Source organism: Anas platyrhynchos, chromosome 20 (assembly GCF_047663525.1).
Source record: "Anas platyrhynchos isolate ZD024472 breed Pekin duck chromosome 20, IASCAAS_PekinDuck_T2T, whole genome shotgun sequence".
Taxonomy (NCBI): Eukaryota; Metazoa; Chordata; class Aves; order Anseriformes; family Anatidae; genus Anas; species Anas platyrhynchos.
In genome coordinates, this window is record NC_092606.1 from 1,387,381 (window position 1) to 1,405,594 (window position 18,214).

General features: G+C 51.2%; 1 protein-coding gene across 25 annotated transcripts in view; it reads left to right on the forward strand.

The window, feature by feature from the left end:
* Window positions 1-18,214, forward strand: part of MSI2 (musashi RNA binding protein 2) — a 227,496-nt gene that overhangs the window by 109,879 nt on the left and 99,403 nt on the right. The window lies entirely within an intron of this gene.

An 18,214-nucleotide genomic window follows, 5' to 3' on the forward strand; every position in this document is an offset into this window, starting at 1 on the left:
AACAAACATTCCCTGAGATGGGGCACTTCTGTCCATGGGCCATGGGTATTATTGTCTTTAAAGGCGAATAACGATACGTACGCGTGCGCTCAGGGCCTGAGCTCAACAGCCTGGGGGCAGCTGAAGCTCAGAGCCCAGCCCCGGGTTTTGGGGCGCAGAGTCCCGGAGGCGCACGGGGTGGGGAGGTCCCAGGGAGCCCAGGCAGGCAGTGGGGAGCTGGGGAGGTCCCAGGGAGCCCAGGCAGGCAGTGGGGAGCTGGGGAGGTCCCTTTGTACATTCCTACTGGAGCTGGTACAGTTTTGGTTGTGGAGGCTGCTGAGCTGGCTGTGCTCGGAGGGACAGAGCGGGCTGGGGAGGTGTTTGCTGGGCTGTTCGCTCGCTTTGTGGTGATGAGGAGTGGTGGCGCTTCTTTCTTTTTCTTTCTCTCACACTGTCATAGCTCAAGGGAGCATAACTCAAACTGGAATCTCACGGGTAGCAGTGTCCTTCTCATGCAAATCTGTTTTCTTTTTTCTTCTCCATTTTTCTCCCTTTGGAGCGAGCTCTTCCCATGCCCAATCTTCCCTTCCCTGCTCCTCTCTCCAGGCACTGTCAGCAGTGCACTCGCTGACGGCGTCCTGTTCTGGAGGAGGGCGGGGAGCTGAAGAAGTCCTTGTGTAGCCCTCCAGACCTTGGTTTCTCCTGCTGATCTCAAACAAATGCAGGTGCTCCAGGGGAAGAAACCAGTGGCAGGCTGCGTGGTGCTCCTCGAGAGAGCGGGGACCTGCGGCAGGGGAGGCCGGCTGCGTGCAGGGCTGCTGAGCACTGGGGAGGTGGAGGAGAACCTCTGCTGTGTGAGCTGCACATCTGCCAGAAGCTCGGTGCTGGACAGCTTCTTTCTGCTGCTTTGCTCTATCCCCATCCTGCTCCTCTTTCTTTTTTTCCCTTTTTTTGTAAATTCCAGAACAACATATTGAGGGATTTGATTTGTTTTTGTTCTTGCTTTTGTTTTTCCAAAGCCTTGAATGTGCTTTAGACAAACATAATGAAACAATTTACAAAAAATAAAAGGAATGGAAATAACCTCCTCTAAAGTGGCAGAAAAAAACACTATCAGCATCATCAGCTGTGCTCATGACAAGGAATACACTATTTCAGTGCGTCAAAGACACTGAAATTTGCTTCATCTGAGAACCCCTGTGTGGAGGCAGCGCTGCGCTGCATCCATTTCTGTTGTTTTATAAAGAGGCTCTGGTGATCCGGGTCTCGGGTTTTGTTTTGGTTTGGTTTTGTTTTCTTGCAGGGCTCTTTCTGGCAGAATGTTTTAAATCTGCCGGGCTTTTGGTACAGCCCCTGAAACTGCGCTGTGCAGAACGGCATGGTACCAAAACCCAAACGCCTCACTTTTGGTAGGTTTTGTCCCTGTCACTGAATGGTTGGAGCAGTTGGGTTGCGCAGGTTGTTCGGATTTCCACTCTGTTAGCACCTGACCTGGTAGCAGTGCTGTCTTTGGAAAGCCTCGTGTGTTAGGATGTGTTTGCAGGGGGGATTTTGGGCCCCTGGAAGGAGGATCATTTTCGGAACTGCCTAGAGAAGCAACTGTCTCGTATTACGGTTATTGTTGGAGAGTATTAATGGACCAAAAACATCCTGTCACAAGAATCCTTAGCAAGACGTTTGTATTTTTTAAAAAGGGAAGCAAAATTGGTTCTTGCCTTTTTATTAAACAGTAGGGTAGGTGCAGCCTCTGTTCTGGTGACTCTTTAATTGGCACAAAAGGGCAGTTTAGCTTCATCTTCAGGAGCAGTTGTCAAACAAGCTGAAATTGTTTGCCTCTCAGAAACATATAGAGCTATATGCCAGGGTTTGCATCTCCTTCCCGGCCATTACCTAGTGCAGCAAGTTTCATTGGCATGGAAAGAGCAGGTAATGAGCAGGCTCCTCCAGCTCTGAGAAGTGCAGTTCCCAGCAGCAGCCTCGTGCTGCGGCGATGGGAGAGGTGCCGAGCGAGCTCTTGGAGGGGCAGCAGGATGCCATGGGACATGCTGCCCCGTTGTGGCCTCCCCACCGAAGAGAAACGTGTGCTTGGAGACCCCCGTGGGCTGAGCAGCACCCTCATGGTGCCAGTGCCAGCCAAGGCATGGGGGGTGTTGTGCAAATCCTGCTCAACCTGAAGCGTTCGGTGTCAGCGTTGGCCAAAACCCATCAGAAACCGGGGCGGTCACCTCAGCCAAGTTGTTAATGTAACCTTTTGTTCTAATCCCTTTTGTTGCTGCTGATTTAGGAAAAGCCAGGAGGAGAGGAGAGAGCTGTAATTCTTTGCAGGTCAGGACCAGCATTGCCGTGGCTGCACAGGAGGCTGGCAAGGCCGGGCAGGGTGCGCTGGGCAGCGCCGAGCGGGGATGGCAGCGCAGGAGAGCTGGGGAAGGTGCAGAGGGGCTGTGGGTGAGCACCCGTCCTGGCAGCCTCCTTTCCTCCAAGCCAGCGTGTGCTGCTGCTCTGCAGAGTCACTGCCCAGACCTCTGCCTGTTCCCCAGGCTTTCTGTCCCATTTCGGTCAGCGAGACGCGGGGCGTGCGGCAGGCTGGGCTGCGGGCCCCTAATTAGAGCAGCGCTGTCAGCCTGGGTAATTGGCGCCGCGCAGATCCCGCGGGCAGCCCCCCCGTGGTCCCCCTGGCCTCGCACAAGCCTGGCGTGTCCCCATTTGCAGCACCCCGTGCCCCTGTGCGTGTCCTGCGGAGCGCGGGCTGGCAGTTCGCAGCTCCTGGAAGAAGCTGTAAAGCCCGAGCGGCTGGCCATTTACCGCAAACAATGCGCCAGCATGGCTTAACCTTTCTGTTGGCTGCTAACAGCAGAGATCTGTCCTTTTGGTTTCATTGAAGTGCACAGCAACCTTTTAACAGCGGAGGAGCTGCGGCGACTCTTCCAGAGCGGGTGTCTGAACGCTGCTTATTGATTCAAGGGAAAGGGGGCACCCACTGTGAGTTCAGCTTCTCCTGGTTTATAGCACATAATTAAAACTTCCTGGCAGAGTAACGAATGGTTCCACCTAAGCCCTCTCCACCACCGCACCAGCGGCTTCAGCTCCCTCAGACGCTGCTCGCCTCCCGGGACATCCCCGTGGGTCTGGGGACGGGCTCACGAGCCGCCGTGCTTTCCAGCCCTGCTTTGTCCTGGTGAAAGCAGGTACTAAATGAAATCAGCAGCCACAACCGCCCCTCTTTAAGAGGCAGGTGTTTTAGTGCTAATTTTGCCTTTGGTCTTAGGAAGATGGGTAGAAGATGACCGTCCAGGAGAGCTGCCAGTGGTGCAGGAGCATGGGGTAACGTAATTACCAGTTGTGAAGTGCTCAGGAGCGGCGTGGTGAACGCTCTGCTCCCTTTACACCTCTGAACTCCTTCAGCTCGTGTTTTGCTGGCACCGGGCTGTGTTGGTGACTCAGCCCCAGCCTGGCTCCTCGGTGCCAGTAAGAGCGATGCTGCTCAGGGGGTTGGGACGGAGCGAGGGCTTGGATCCGAATGGAGACAGCTTTTAGGTCTTGGGTTGCATTTTGTTGTTGTTTTCCAAATTCCTCTTCAAATCCATCTGCTCTCCTGACATCCTTTTTATGTTGCTCAGAGGACGGGGAGGCGGTTGCATTGTGAGTGTGGTCAGGTCAAACTCCTCACTTTTATCTCCGCTCTCCTGTAGGTGATGGGCATTTGGGGAATAAAACACTAAGAGCAGGGTTTAACAGGCCTTTGTTTGCTATTGTCCAGCTGTGCTTGAGACAGCAACAGAGACGTGAACAATAAACAGTGAAAGGAAGTAGGGCTTGTAAACAGACCCGTGGCTTTTCTTCCTATTCCTGTGTTCCCGGAATATGACAAATTCTGCTTTTCACTCCAACCACGTTGGTAAGAATAACAACGCGAGGTGCGTGCAGCACAGCTCAAAGCAGTTGTAGTTTTGGCTGTCACTTAATTTTTTTTTTAACGTATCTCCATCTGTGTGCACGTATTTTTATGGCTGTGCCTGCATGGTTTGCAGGCGCTGACAGGGAAGCGGCTCCGCTCGGTGACCGTCCCTCCTCAGGGCCCTGGGGCCACGGTGCTTTAGCCTGGGCCGTGGGGACACGAGGCTGCACGGGGATCCTGTGCTGGGGATCCTGTGCCAGGACCCTCGCCCTCCTCAGGCAGCCCTTTGGGAGCACTGCCCTGAAGGCTCAGAAGTTTTTCTTGCCTTCTCCACCACTGCAGAGAGCCCGTTTTGACGCCTCTGTGCCGTGGTGGCTAGAAGCTCACCGAACTTCTCGCCTGGATTTATTCGTGGCTGTTTTATTGCCACTTTGTTTGCTTGCAGCTCTGTGGGAAGCCGGGCACCTTCCTGTCAGAGGTTTCTTTGAAAATCTTATCTCAGAGTCATGCAGCACATGCCAAAGCCTTCGCTTCTTTCTGCTCCCACTAGTTCAAGCTGTGACCCCGGTGGGAAAGGTTTGCATATGGGTGGTTCAGTGTGATTTGTAAGGATGTCTGAGGAAAACTTCACTGTCTCAGGTCAGCATTTTGACTTTTTTTTTTTTACCCTAGTTTTTATCAGTTGGTTTTTCATGTTTTTGTGGGCTGCTTCCTGAGTCTCTGCTCAGCCCCGTGCCAGCAGCAGTGCGGCGTGGTGCTGTTGAGCAGAGAACGAAGGAGCTGGGGGCGCTGGACGAGCCTTCTGCGTGTTGTCACTCTGAGGTCAAGCTTCCCACTTTCCCCTCCCCATGTAAGCCGTAGTTTCACCGAGTGCCTGTGATCACCCTCAGGTGAGAGGCACCCCAAGGAAGGCTCGGGGTGGCAGTGGCCGGCTCGTGCCCTGTTTGTTCCATCCCTGGTGAAAAAGCCACCCAGGGCTCGTGTGCCATAAAAGGAAATTTTATCTTTGTTTTTGTTTCAGATGATAAATAAGCAGCGAGTAACATCATGCTACCCTGTCCTTTTTCTTTTTTTTTTTTTTAACCTCCAAGCACTTTGCCTTTTGGTGAGCCGTGGGCTGGTGGGAGATGCGGTTGTGGGGCTGCTCGGCGCGGGGCTCAGCAGGCACCCAGCTGTGTCCCCCCTGGCCCTGGTGAGGGTCTCCACCTACTTCAGAAGCATTGCTTTGAGTAGCTGCTCTGTTCCTAATTTTTAAGCCCCGAGAGTGGCTCTCCGGCAGGAATAGCATCTGCAAAACAAAGCAGAGGCAGGCTGTCCTCCGCTCCGGGCACCTTTGGGTAGCGGCATCTCAGGGGGCACAAATCGAGCGCTTTGAGCTGTCGGCTGTCCTCGGTGTGAGAGGCTGGAAAGTTGCAGCCTGCAGCATCCCTCGAACTCATCTGTGGCTCGTGATGTATAGCGAATGGAGATATCCATTCTGCTGAAGAGCGTATAACAAAAACAATCTAACCTATTCCACCCAAATAAATAAGTCTGAAAATAAATCTCTCATTGTATTGTCTTTATAAATATCTTTTAAATTGAGTCTGAGTGACAAGACGCGGTTGAGTCACCAGAAGATCATCTCTGACAGTGTTGGAGGAGCCTTTTCAAATATATTTTATACCCCAATTGTCATCGCAGGTGTACTCATCTTGGCCGCCTGCATTCCCCTCCGCTTGCCGCAGATTTTAAAATGACAAGCGGTAGATTGCAGATGGAGATGCCTCTGAACGCCGCTCGCTTCCTCCTTGATTGGGCCTGGATGGCTGGGGAGAGAAACGTGGGGGTAGGGGGGGGACAAGGCTCGTCGGGGCCACCTCCCGTGGCCGTGGTGGGGACACCGGGGGGGTCTGGCCTGCCGTGACCCAGCCGGTGTGGGGTGCCCCAGCCAGCACGGCCTGCGCGTGCTTGTTGGGTTTTCAGATGTTATTGAGCTTGATTGCAGCCTCCTTACAAAAGGAGTTAAGGCGCGGGTATAACAGATAATAGAACTATAAATTGCGAGGCAGGTTCTTATGAAATCAGTAAATTATTCATTTAACAGTTCCGTGCGTGCTAATTTTGTGTTGCTATGGTGCCTCAAAATGGAGGAGGGAGGTCAGGCTGCACAACGCGGGGCTCGCCCAGACCACGCAGGGCTTTGTGGAAGGCAGATAAGGCGTTACACACCGCCTTCAGCCCGATGATAAATTGCCTCTTTATCTGGCGTTGTCCTGGGAGATCCGAGGCAGACAACTGAAAGAGATGTTTCACACTAGCTAACGTTTTTTGGAATTAGACCAAAAATCGCACATTTCAGTCTTGAGATCTGTTTAAGTATGCATTGTCTTAGTGGCATCTCCTCGCGGTCTGTCTCTGGAGATAGACAAATCACAGCAGTCTGGAAGCCAACTTTCGGGGCCGCGGCAACGCGCGTGTTACTGCTCACTGCTCGTCCTGGTGGCCAGCAAAGAGCTGCCTGGGGACTTGAACTTTCCTCTAAGTGCTGTTGTGAAGAAGGGGACGTTCTTTACTGTTGGTTCAGGGGTATTTTGCTGTGACTTAACACTTGACAGAAAAACTCCGGTGTTCTTGCCGTTTGCAGGTGTTGTACCACGCTCCCCGTGCCCTGCGGTGCTGCTGCCCGTGGCTCTCGTTCCAAGGGCAGAACAGGGGCCGAAGTGCCAGGCACAAATGTCAGGCTTCCAACCACCTGAAACTTGCAGGCAAAGCAGGGCCGGTGTGGTTTTGTAGGGTGGCAATGGGAAGGGATCTCCACTAACGCTGATTGTATCTGTTGCCTTGTTTTTTAACGGCTGCTGCTTGAGCAATGAAGGCATTTGCCCCAGGAAGATGCTCCGTGGCCAGGGGATGGTGACTGGTCGGTGTTTTCCCTAACAGATGTTGGCTGGGCTCTTAGGTCTCCTTGCTTTCTGTGGGGCTGCAGGGGTCCTGTGCCAGCGATCCCAGCTGGACCCTCCCAGGCTGGGCCCTGGGGTGCTTGCAGGTGCTGTTCCCGATGGGGACAGGGCAGGGACAAAGCCGTCTGCGGGGTGTGTGAGGGCAAAGCAAGGTGTTTCAAAACGGGATGGAGACAGTTTTGTTGCAGGGATGCTGTTGGTGGAAATGTGAGTCTTTAACTTATCTGAGATACAGCAGCCAGGCAGAATGGGTTTGGTAGCGCAGCTGTGCCTTACCCAAACTGCTGAGCGTTTGCTAGATAAATGGGATAAATGGGATGTAGGACACAGAATCCTCCAGTGCCATAAAATGCAGTCACGTTCCCTCAGAGAGAGGGGACTCAGAGCAGCATCTCCTCCTTCCCTGCTGCCTCTGCGCCCTGCACCAGTTCCCAGCCACCTCCGAGCGCTGCAAAGAAACGGGGGAGGCTCAGGACACATGGCCAGAAGCCCGTGGAGCTGCGGTACCCAGAGGGAGGTAACTGCTGCTCCACAGCAGCGGCACTGCTGCTGTGCTTGGTTAATTGAGCCCACTGTGAGTGTTCGGGAGCACGTGTACCTGTTTTTTTCCCTGAGACACCAAATACAGAGAATATCTTGGTGCATATGGGGAAGTGTTTGTGGTGTTTTGCACTGAATAAGTTTTCCTGCTGGACCACGTGCTAGCTGCTGCCGTACTTCAGGTAAGAAGATAATGATCACATCATTAAGACACTACTAAAGCTGGCATTACTTGTTAGGTCAACATATCGATCTTGACATTACGCTGCAAGATTTTTTTTAGGCGATGCCTGTCCATCCTGCCTCTAGCTCCAGGAGCAGGAAACAAGAGGGAGAGGGGAAATGCAAAACTAAACTCAACTGAAGCAACTTTACACGGGGCTTTTCCCCCAAATAAAAGCTGCCTGCTCTTGGGAAGATCTGATCCGATTGGATTAGTGGCAGATTTCCTTTAAGTCGATGGAAATCCCGAGGGAGTTGCTGGGCTTGTGGGCGGGTAGTTTGGCCCTTCTAAGTAAAGACTCTCCAGCTGTAGAAGCACAGAGCCATGGCACGGTGCTCTCCCCCATCCTTCCAAAGCCCTGCGAGCCCCGTGTGCGTTCCTGCCGTCACCACGTGTGAGGGTCCCGGGCATCTCTGGCTCCTGCGGGTTGCTGCGGTGCCACGGGTAAATGCTCCAGCAGCCAGCTTCTGGGGAGCTGTCTGCGGCTGCACAGCTGTCCTTCAAACCCGGCGTGCTCTGCAGTGTTCCTGATACTCTGAGCATATTGGAAACCTTGGAAATACCCTTCTTGTCCTTACTGCAGAAAAAAAGCCCCTCACTTTTTAATAAATTTCTACTTCTCTGGGTCCTTCTTTTGTATTGAAGCTGCCCAGGCTGGCTTCCCTGATTTCCCTTGGCTCTTTTTATCATATGGTACTTAAATAAAGGCTTTTTTGAAGAATAGCAGTGATTTTAATAATATATATGAATTTTATATATATATATATATATGTCTTATATTACTAAACCTTTATTTGGTGTTTTAATCAAAGCTAACTGACGGCACTTTTAAAGTCAAGAGTGATTTTTAAGTTCAAAAACACACGATGTTTTTCGGTCTGACTTCCAGAGAAGCAGTGTTTACACCAGTGTTGAGCTAGCTTAATATCCCTCTCTAAATATATTTCATTAAGAAAGGTCCATATGGTGTGTCAGGGAGAAGGGGAATGCAGAGCAGAACCTGTGTCTGCCAAAGAAAACTGTTTTGATCTAATGTTCTGCATAGTACAACTTTTTGGGGGAAAAAATAAACATTGTCAGATGGGTGCTGCCAAATTTCACAATTTATCAAGAGTTTCAGGCTGTTCAGTGATATTTTTTTCTTCTGAATACTCCAGTTTCTGGAGTCTTGTGATTTACACAAGACTGTTCATTTTCATCTTTATAACATGTTGTAGAAAAAAAAAGCCTCAAAATATGGAACCAAGAGGCTCGAGTGTCAGTGAGCTAGGAAAACACTCGGCTGCGTTATATTTCACGTCTCGTGGTGTTTGATGCGCGTCTCCGGACTCGGGGAGCCTCAGAGCTGGTGCGAGGCAGGAAGGGGAAGCGGCGGTGGCGGGCAAGCAGGTGTCCTCCGGAGGAAACCCGGTGTTTTCTCACGGTTGCCTTTCATGTAACCTGAGCTCATCTCTGTTTTTCACACATCCAGCAAAGTTTTCCAAGTTTGTCTAAGGTTAGTTCACACCGATAAACAAAACCTGCCACGGAGATGTACAGCACTTCGTACCTTTTGGGCTTACTCCAGGAAACGTTTGGAAGGTGCCACCTAATTAGAGTCTGGGGAGTTTAAGGAGCTCATTTTGAGTTTCTGACACTGGAGACAGATGCGGGTTTGATCTTTGTGGTCTCCCGGGGGGCCAACAAGCAGATCTGGAAAGCCTGCACCTCCTGTACCAAACAGGAGGAGGTTGGTGGCAGCCAGGAGAGCTTCCTTCTCTTTCCTCTTGTTGAGGAAAGGTCTCGGCGAGCCAGCTGCCCCAGGATGAGGCCACAGCTGTCTGTAATTCTCAGCTCTGCCCTCCCCAGGTTGCTTCAACCTTCACAGTGATGGGACGTGCTTCAGCTGCAGCACGGTGCTGGCTCTGGGACCAGGCGTTAGCGGGCACGGACAGCCCCCAGCGTGCGCACCCAGCTGCTTCGGGGCTGGAAGTCAGCCCTCCTTAACGGGGCCCCGGGAAACAGCTTTGGTGCATTAATTAGCTGCAGGACAAGTCAATCCAGAGTAACCCAGAAGATAATGCCACAGGTTTTGGTGGGGGAGGTGGAAGGGCTGCATCCTGATAGACAGCAGCTCCGGTTACCCCCATGCAGCTTTTTGCAGGGCCATGCACAGCGCCGCGTGTGGAGAGGCGTACGGTCTCGCCCAGGCTGCTGGCAGCAAGGTACGGGTCTATTTTTATGATATTGCACAATGATACTTTATGGTAGCTAGGTGTTAGAAGTCAGCAACAAGTAAATAATGTAAAATGCTCGTTTGCATTAGTGACATTCTCTTGGCACGGAAGTGCTGGCAAAGCCTTTGGGCCACAGCAAGTGTATGTGAAGGAAAACCATCCGGATTCTTTGAATTTTGGTAGTATTTTGGCTGGTCATTACACAGCTCCTCCGAAGAGGCTTCCTGGGCTCTTAAAAAACCCACTGAGGAAGGGAGTAAGGAAGCAGCTGGCTATGTCCACCAGGCACAGGCGAAGCAAGCGGGCGCGAATTTACGGTGTCGAAATACAATTTTGAAAGAATAAGACGTGGAAGATTGAAATAGAAAACTGAGAGATAAGGAAGAGTTAAAAGGGCCTGCGTCCTACAGCTGGGGCAGCAAGGTTAAATCTGCCTACCTGTGGCCCACTGTGGATTTAGTGGTGAGATCAGCCCTGCGGCCGTACTTACGGGAGGGGTGTAAATCTCAGTGCTCAAGGCACTTACATCTGGGTTAGGGGAAGCACAGCACAGCAGAGAGCTCTCTTGCCTCAGCCTCTTGGAGGTGGGGACAGATCCTTTCGCTTCTTCCTAAGAAGTTTTCCAGCGTGCAGCTGGCATTTGAAAACACACTATTAATAAATTTGTGAACCTTTTCATTGTTTGTTTCCACATTATTTTTCTTTCTTTCTTTTGTACTTTTTCTCTTTTTTTCCCTTGCTTGTTTTAAGCATTGGTTTCGAAATGAATGCTTTGCTTACTGCCGTCCTTTATCATGTAATGTTTTCAGCAGACACTCAAGAATTAAATATGTACAATTTCCATAATACTGATTATCCCTGTTTAAGTGCTATTTTAGAGGGCATTAATTTCTGTTGCAGCAGCAGCCGCAGCATTAGCACCACCAGCTTTCCCTCTGTGCCTGAGACTCGCTTTTGGTGGGAGCCACGACTTGTCCTGAGTTGCGCCTCGCCCTTGTTTTAGCCCCGCGCTCTGAAGGGAAGCAGCCAGGCAGGCTGAGGAGTTGGTGCTTTGTTTGAAGGAGGCTGCCTCTGTCACTTTTGATATCTTCTGTTTTTTGTATGCAGAAACACAAAGCACAATTAGAATACAGTTATATATCCTCATAGTTATTAAAGCTTGGATTAACATGACATAAAGTTTTGTCTGGGGAGCCTTTTGCTATGGCTCAGGGAGCATTTTTGTGTGACAGTAATAGGCTACAGTTAATATACTTGAATGATACCAGAATCTGTGTAATAAGACAGAACAAAGGGGGTTTATTTGAAGCTGAATTACAAAGGTGGAATTATCATTGTGAACGATCCACTGAGATGGGAGCTTAGTTATTGTATCTTGTCTTATTTCAGCATAATAAAGTGTAGCCAGTGAAGCAAAGTTTGAAAATATATATACGCCTCTCGGAAGGACACCTTGTCCGTCACCAGGATTGATGCATGGACCTGTCACCTTTATTCTTCACACCCAAATCCTCTCTTTGCCCATTTTTTCGCTTTGCTTGATTTACAGAGCCTGTTTGCTGTGATTCAAGAGTCTCTTGTAGCAGTTCTAGGAGAGATTCATCACCGGGCCATAATCCATTCAAATAGCTTCTGGGCAAGAAATGAGAAGTGTTTGAAGCCCAGGGGTCTACGACAAAATTTTAACAGGCAGCTGTTGAGCCCTGCAGAGGAAGAAAGGGGAGGGCTTTGTTGTTCCGCAGGGCTTCCAGGAGAAAAAGGGCCGGAAAGGTGGGAGCTGCCCCTCGAGAGCTGCTCACTGCGCTGGGGGGAATCGCCTCCGGCCGCGGGCAGCTGAGTCGAAGCAGCCGGTGCCAGCGTTATCTCATTACCGTACGGATTTTATTTCACGTCTATGCTTTTAACCTCTTAAATGGTTTAATTGTTTTGCCGAGCCGGGGAGTTGATACAGCCTGAGCGGTGAGCTGCCTGGCTCAGCGGAGGGGCTGTGCTTCGCTCCTGCCACGTGTCAGTCCCCGGGACACGGGGTGCTCAGCAGGAGCGAGGGGAGCACGGCGAGTGTACCTGGGTGTGTGCCCCTCTGCAGGGACCCACACACAGGTATGGGGCAGATGGAAACGGCAGCTTTGGAAATCCCTGCAAATGTGCGTTGTTTTGGTCAGCAGTACAAATAAGACATCCTTTAAAAAAAAAAAAAGGTGAAACATGAGGAATTCCTTAAGTTCACATTCAGTCCATGTGTAATACTGTCTCAGGGAGCAGGATGCCCTGAATTGCGGGTAGAATAAGGGGTTTGGCAAGGGGCTGGGTTGTTTTGCTGCGTTTAGGGTCGGTGTGCTGGGCTGATGGGATCGGTCCCCTGCAGAGCACCTCGGCGTCCCCTGGGAAAACACGCCCAGGAAGCGCACCTTATTATAACAATTACATCAGCTTTTGACCAGAGAGGACGGCATCCGTAGCCAGATGCTGTTTTGTGTTTTAAAGGCTGCAATGTTCTTTCCCAGACAAGCGGGCTCCCCTGCCCCGTGGTGCCCGGCCTCCTGCCCCGTTGGCTGCCCCACTGGCTGCTCAGCCACGTCGGTGCTGCGAGCGAGCCCCCTGCCCGTGCCTCAAATCCCCGTTATGTGGGTAATGAGGGTGGAGGAGGAGCATCCTTTCCTTTAATTTTCATTTGTAATCTGAAGAAAATGATTTCGTTTTTCACACACATTGTTTTGATGATTTAAGTAGCTGCAGGAGGTTGAATGGCTTCAGCGTGGCTTTAAACAAAAAAAAATCTCGCAAGAGAATTTTTGGTTTTTATTTTTTGCAGTAAGGTCTGAAAGAGTAGTAACGCGGTTTCAGAAACCCAGGAATCACGGCGATGCCTGTAATTCCCGTGCTGTCCAGGGGTAATTAAAAAATACAGCTGGACCTTGGTTTCAGGTGGCTGGGTAAGGCTCTGTCAAAGCGATGAGCGCTTGCCGTGCTGACACGTGTGAAACTCAATTTACCCACCACTAGCCGTAGTTCGTGGGCATTAAATCTCTCCCAACAACGTGACACTCGGGCACAGCAGGATGCGATGGCATTAGAGGAGCTCCGAGGGGCACGCAGTTAGGTTTAGGTGTGAGAGGATCTGTGCCGTGCCTCAGCCAGGGCTGCTAATTGCTTGCTTTTTAATATTGTATTCAGCCTTAACAGCCTGCTCCCCGGCAGATTGCCTTTCCCAGCACTGCCATTACCAAGGAGCCCGGGCAGAGTGGGAAGGGCTGGAGCAGGAGGGCTGAAATCAAGGTGGTGCTTTACAAATCCATCCCGGCAGCCCCAACTAGCATTCCAGGCTGAGCTCTGTGATTGAGCTCAAATTAAGCGGGGTCAGGCTGCAGCAAGCGTCCCAAGCGCTGGAGTGATCAGAATGGCATTTCCAGCCCAGTGCTCCTCGTCCTGTAAAACCTGAGGGCAGGAGGCAGGCGGGGAGTGCCGGGACTGATGGGTGATGGGTGCTGGTGATTGCCACCAGAGGTTGCTGGTGATGATGGTTTTCTGTGGCAAACACATTTCAGAGATGCATTCCCACAAACCTTTACCTTCCGTCTGCTAATCAAGACTTCTGGCATATTTTTAAAAGAGCCAAAGGACAAGTCTGAGCCCCCAAACAACAGGAATCGGGCTAGTGCTTCACTGGTAGCACCTCTCCCTGTGCTGAGGGTGGAACGCTGCTGCAGCTCCGGGGAAGCTCCTGCTCCCAGCTCTGCCATGTAAAGGCCATGGCAGAGCTCTTGTCTTTTTAAGAGGCTTGTGAAAGCACATCCAGGAACTTCGGCTGCCCCGTTTTTGTTGCTGATTGGTGACAACAGGACGATCACTTCTGCTGCCTGTGCGTCGGTTCCGTGAGCTGCTGGAGCAGGCAGCGTCTCACTGCGTGTGCTGGGGATAGCGGGGCTCTGGTCCAAGGAGCAGCCTAAAAAAGAGCCATAAATCAGAAGTGAGATGAGTTTGGTGTGAGCACGGTTCTCCGAATTCCCACCTCGTTAGCAGCCAGGGCAGGAGTTGAGGACGTGGCCCTGTGCCGCAGCCTGCAGCACCTGCTGCGGGGACCTGGCTCCGGGCTGGTTTTCCAGGGATTAAAAAAAAAAACCACTAAACGAAAGCCCTGTTTGATATGGGGTTGAGAGACAAGTGAGGAGAGAGCTCTGTTTAGAAGAAATAGCCTGGGAAAAGTATTCTTTAATATGCAAGTCAGTAAATGAAAAGAACAATAAAAGGAAAAAGGATCTAGCAGGAAATAAAATGAAACTTTTTTTCATTACAGTGAAGGAAAACTTAGATGAGTTTTTCTTTGCTAATAAACTACGCTGTTTCATTTTGCAGCTGAGCCTTTTTCTGAAGCTGACTGTGGCAATTGTTCATACTTGTGTTTTTTTTTTTAAACTCCGGGCAATAAAAAAAGCCCTTCATGCATCAGGAAGCATAGTAACGCAATACTTGTCTTATCTGCGCACTTATTCAGCAGGTATTTACAGAAGGGCAGTAGGAAGCTCTTTAAACTCTATCCTGTTACTTTGCTCAGGATGTTGCTTCATCAGATCTGTTTAGCTGGGGCTGTCTGACACTGGGGCTGTGCTCCAAAGGCATCTTTGAAGACCCACACCTTGGTTTCCCATGAGCAGGGTTTTTCTCTCTGTGCTCTGTAACAGGCAAAGCTCTGAGCGAGGCTTTACTGCGTGGCTCAGGGGCACTGAACGAAAGCTGTAGCTTATTGCTGCTCGTTTAGCGGGTAAGGAAACCTGCGCTTTAATGGTTTTTGTTTATACTCTCAAATGTGGCAGAGGGGCACGTGGTTGCTTTATTTCTTCTGCAGGTTTTGTGGCCAGGTGAGGAGGAGCTCAGGGTAACGCAACGATGCAGGACGCGGCCCTGGTACTGCCATGAGAGTTGTGGGGTGCTGGTCCCTCGATTCCAGACAGTGCTTAGAAGGAAAATGTTAAAATAAAATTGTTCTGTTCAAATAACACATCTTGTGCTTAATTGGACCTAACTGTGCGCTTAAAATTGAGCCACACTTAACAGGAGTTTTCACATATTAAGGATTGCTCCCGAAACAGTCAGTGCCTGATTCGGGGTCCAATGTATTCCACTTCAGCTGGTGCTCGGAGAGATGAGTTCTGATGCTCTTTCTGGCATGTGGCTTTTAATGGTCTCTCTGCATCTAGTTATTTGGCATGTTTGTTTGTAGTAAACAAAACAGCTGCTCGCTTTTTAGCGTTGCATCAGTAGGGAAAATGCTAGGTTTGGAAAGAAAAGGCTGCACGCTGTACGTAGCGCACTTCATCCAAGGACCTGCAAGTGCTCCGCAAATATTTGAAGCTCCCTTCGCCACCGAGGGAGGCTGGCGCCTCGTTTGTTCTTTGTGCTGCCTGCCTGGAGCCTGGGGAGGCCGGTGGCAGCGCTGGAGGAACAGCCGAGGCCTGGAGGTTTTGGATCTTTCCAGATTTGGATCTTTGGAGCTTCCCAGATCTGTGCAGGGCAGGCAGCACGGCTCAAGTATTGTTTGGAAAAGAAAACAGATTGCAACTTTGCAGTGCTAATATGCAAACGAGCACTGTGAAGGGAGGAAGAATTATTTCTGCTGACGGCAGCTAATGTGCCGTGAAAGTAAAATCACAAACTGCCTCGCACCTGGCTTGCTGAAATGCTGAAGGAGCAATGTTCCACCCGGTGCTCCGCGGCCGCAGCGCTGCAGAGCCGTGTGAGCAGGAGAGGTCGGCCCGTGCCTGCCCCTGGCTCCTGCTGGGGCGTTTGGGTGGATGGGGAGACTCCTGAACGCTGGTGGGGCTGCTGAGACTCCGTCTGAGAGCCCCTGTCTGAGTAAAGGAGCTGGGATGAACTTCAGTGTTGTCAGCTCTTGTGGCTGTGCCTTTGCTCTTGTGCTGCTTGATAGATTTAAGCTTCAGTTCGGAGTGATGCGGTGATACAGAGATCTCCGCATTCACTTTCTAAAGAGCAAAAGTGCGCCTTTGTTTCACCTGGAGAAGCTTAAAAATGTAAACCCTCATGTGTGAGTGCCAGAAACAGAAAGAATATTTAAAAATTATTGTGCACATTGAAAAGTATTGCGTGCATTTGTCTTATATTTTTGTCTGGTGATAACTCCTGTAGGCAGGGAGAGAGGGCAGAGGGCTGGGAGCAGAGCAGAACTCACAAAAAAATGGGGAAAGCACTTGTGAGAAGCTACTCTATAGAAAATTAATGCATAATGCACGTGTATGCATGTGTATGCATATGGGGAGGCAGGATGCCTTGTATAGATAGAAGAGGGTGCATGTGAGAAGTCGGTCTCCTGATTCTGGCAGGGAAATAGAGGTCGAGATTTCAAGGGTTGTGTTGGCCCTGGGACCACACACGGGTCACTTCAAGTGGCTGTAGCCCGAGTTCCCTTTGAGTCCCACCCTCTTCCCCGTCTATGAGGTAGGTAAAACACAAGGGTGTTTTGAGGCAGGGTGAGCTGGATGCTTGTAAGCCAGTTTGGAGGCTCTCCAGCAGACGTTTTGAACGAGATGTGTCCCTGCCTCTCTCTGCAGGGCAGCAGTGGGAGGCCTGGGAGGCCGTGGGGTCAGGATACGCTCCTTGTCCTACGTTGTAATGCGTATGGGAGTGTTTCTAGTTGTTGACGTGTGTTTTAAAGCTATCAGTTGCTCCCTGTCTCGTACTGTAGCATGGACCAAGTTTGATCACAGAAGAAATTCCTGTGGCACTGATTTCTGACAGAAATATGGATTGGAGTCGCTGCTCTAATTCACAAGTGCGTTTTGTTAACCGAGTGCTACAGCTTCATGTAAACATGTGTATCGTGTGGCATCGGATCAGTCTGCCTCAAGAAACGGGTACGGACGTCTGCTTTGTGTCCTCTGTTGCATTAGCTTGTGCTGTTTTAAAGCAAGCAGCTTCAGAAAGGGGGGTGAGGCCTGCTGCTATGCTTGTCCCTGTGTGTGATGGGGACGCCCAAAATGCTGGAGAGGGAGGAGGTGAGCGTCTCTGCGCCCCACTGTGGTGTGGGGTTCGGCAGTGCTCGTGGGGCTGACCCTTGCTGTGGGGCTGGCTCGGACTGCCACTTGGGCTGCCCCTGCCGTGAATGCTGCTTGTGGGCAGAAGCCACTGCGTGGCGATGGCTCCCCCTGGCCTGGCACAGGTGACAACCTGTACCAGTGTTGAGCCAGGGCCATACTGGTGCTGGCCACCTCGGGACCTGCCAGCTGTGGGTGATTTACTGCTGCAGCAGCGGTGTATTTGTCTCCCTGTCGAGCTGCAGAGGTAATGGTGTCTCCTGAGGGTAATTAACACAGAGATGCCGTGGTGCTCAGATGCTGCCTTCTGTGGCCAGGTCCGTGCCTGTGTTATGCTGGTGGACAAAAAAGGGGTCATCCTGGAAGCTTTTGCTTTATTTATAAGGCATTTGTCATCTGTGTTGCCATCCGGACATGTTTCAAGTGCATCGTCCCCGAGTGGCACCGCTCCAGGCCCTGAGGTGATGGAGGCCACGGGCGTTCAGGCACCACTCTGAGGACAAGACGCCACTCTTTGTGGTGAAATTTTTAGTTCATTGTTTAGTTCACCCTAGCTCTGGGGGTTTGTGCTCCTACTGACCACGTCCAGCCCCCGGTGCCTGCTGTGGGGGCTGCCTGCACCCTCAGCACCCTTCTCCATGGGGGTCTTGCAGCAGGGCCCTATGGGCAGGAGCAGCCGGATGTCCTATGGCCTCCTGAGCCATGGCCTCTGTGCCGGCTCAGCCACCTCTGTTACTCCGTTTCAGAAAGGCAGTACTGGAACCTATTTCCCTGTCAAGCTAAGCAGACCCAGGCGTCTGGAGACCAGGGCCACCTCGGGCACTGCCGGTGCATGGATGCCGTTAGGAGTTGTGAAGCCCTCTCCTAGAGAGGCTCGTCCTGCCTCCCCCTTTCTTGCAGCGACCTGTGCACCTCCCTGGTGGTGCTTCCCAGCCTGGGTATTTTGTACCTTTGGAGAAATGTCCCAGGAGCTTACATGGTGTGTTCTGTTCTGCTGGATGCAGGGGGTCATCAACTCAAGCTGACGTTGCACTGTCCTACTGGCGCTGGCCCTGTTTGCTGTCTTCCTTCCTGTTCTCACTGCCTTCTCCACAGCTGGTGGTGTAGTGCCCAGCAGTCCCTGTTGCCAGAGAACTGCCCTGATGTTTCCAAGTGCTTTTTCCAAGAGCCTTGACTTCCCACTCGGTGGTGTTAGGTAATGTGTGGCAGGCCAAAGGGAAACTCCCAGGAGTCCTAACAGAGTTTATAACCTGGTCAGAGAGTGACAAACTACCTTGCTTTCATCAATACTTCATTTTATTAAGGAATTAGCATTAAGGAATTCATGAGAAATTGTGCATGGAGTCATGTTTAATTTGTCCTACTGTGGAAAG